The following is a 2,068-nucleotide window of genomic DNA, read 5'->3' as shown; positions in this document are numbered from 1 at the left end:
TCCCTCCTTATCAAAGAAAAAGCGAACACCACATAAAATATAAACATACCCCAAATAGAAGTTAGCATCAACCTAAGGATCCTACTGTAAGATTACTACACTAACTCAAGATAGTTCAATCCTATTCTGACCTATTTACAAAAAGAAATCCTCATTCTGAGAGCTCTGGAAACATTACAAATATTGTATTAGATTCCTCTTCTTGAGGTAGTCCAAAGTCTAAAAATAGCAAATTTATATAGTTTTCTATCACCACTGAGGGGTAATTATCCTAAGGCCTACAACTAAAATTCCCTTTTCCTACTTCTCAGGCTATTATGCTTTTTTCCTTCAGATCAAACCATGGGAAACACACATAAAGCGATGAAAAGTCATACAAAATTTAAAAACAAGCAAGACCACCATAAAAAATAATCTGTGTCATCACACTCACAGTCAAAACATTGCTAAAGACAAAATATTTACCTGGTTTATCCAAGCTACAGACCCTTTATAAAGTACTCAAGAAATTAACAGTTTATAAAAATAGTGGAAAAGGGCCGGGAGTGGTGGCTCATGCCTGTAATCCCAGCACTTTGGGAGGCTGAGGCGGGCAGATCACGAGGTCAAGAGATCGAGACCATCCTGGGCATGGTGAAACCTTGTCTCTACTAAAAATACAAAAATTAGCTGGGTGTGGTGGCATGCGCCTGTGGTCCCATCTACTCAGGAGGCTGAGGCGGAAGAACTGCTTGAACCTAGGAGGCAGAAGCTGCAGTGAGCCATGATTGCGCCACTGTACTCCAGCCTGGCGATAGAGCAAATCTGTCTCAAAAAAAAAAAAAAAAAAAAAAAGTGGAAAAATTTTCAATGGGAGCATAAAACTATAATGAACTCATTATCTGGCAAAGAATTCTTTCAAAATGTTAAGTCCACAGGAAAAGATGTGTGGCCAACTTCACACACCAGCCCACTCACAGTCCAACTGCCTTTGCCCTTTGCTCAGGTTGGCTTCAGAGGTGCAGGGATGTTGGCAGATGCCTGCTCCAGGTAGGTCAAGGAGCCCTGAGGGATGTCAGCTGGCATTTTGTGCTGCTCATTGATGTCCTCCAGCACCTGCTGCCAATGCCTCACCTTTGTCAAGTGCTTCTGGACTAGTGTGTCTTTCTGCTATAATTCATTCCTTAGTTCTGAGACATCCTCTTTGATAACTTGCTCTGGCTTCTGGACTGATAACTGCAATCTTTTTTGGGAGAAAAACACTCTGTCTGTCTTGCAATATCCAGAAACATCTGGATACACTGATCAACACCAGTTTGAATTTCTTCCTGATCGGTGCCATTGACATAGTCTTGACTCACCAGACACGCAAAGCAAGCCTCAAAAGATGATTCCAACTCGTCCACCAAAGTACTGTTGGAAGGTCTAGGAGTGCCTGGAGCTGCCTGAAGAAGCGAAGCTTGGCCTGGGTGGCCCGGTGGGGGCTGCCCAGAAAACATACCCCCTAGCGGAGCCACCATGTCTGGAATCTTTTTATGCATTTTTTTTAAAAAAAACATTGGTAATGCCTTAAAGCGAGATAGTATCTATAAACAAACTAGGCGGCAAGGCTTTTATGAAATTTACTCATAATGTAATACACATAAGTTAAATATTTTCCTTCCAATTTTATCCTTAAAGCTTAGCCTATTTCTCAAAGACAATTTCAAAATATGTACGTTCATCAAAGGATTCCAGCTTAATGGGCTAATTTTTTTTTCCAATTCCTATTATGCAGTTCTTTCTTCTAACCAAAATTTGACATGGTTTTTAAGATTTGACTTTGTTTTTAAATGTAGATTAATTCAAAGCAATGCACTGAAAAAGTCTAGATGGGCTCTTTGCAGCTCCATAAACACTTACACTTGGTCCTTTTTATTAACTTTTAATTACATATGCAAGTATCCAAATTACAGTGAGAATTCTCTCTAGTTCATAAAGGTCTGGAAGAAACAGGCAGCAATCCCACTATATATGTATATTACTCCTTGTTTAACTCACCCCCTTTGACCTCATTTCTTTGACTCTTCGTTCTTTTTTTTTTTTTTTT

General features: G+C 39.7%; 1 pseudogene; it reads right to left on the bottom strand.

The window, feature by feature from the left end:
- Positions 1 to 838: 838 nt before the first annotated feature.
- Positions 839 to 1,552, bottom strand: LOC108315777 (annotated as a pseudogene).
- Positions 1,553 to 2,068: the final 516 nt, after the last annotated feature.

The sequence above is a fragment of the Cebus imitator genome, unplaced genomic scaffold (genome assembly GCF_001604975.1).
Source record: "Cebus imitator isolate Cc_AM_T3 unplaced genomic scaffold, Cebus_imitator-1.0 Scaffold179, whole genome shotgun sequence".
Lineage (NCBI taxonomy): Eukaryota > Metazoa > Chordata > Mammalia > Primates > Cebidae > Cebus > Cebus imitator.
Note: the sequence above shows the minus strand (reverse complement) of the source record. Positions and strands in the feature narration are given on the sequence as shown.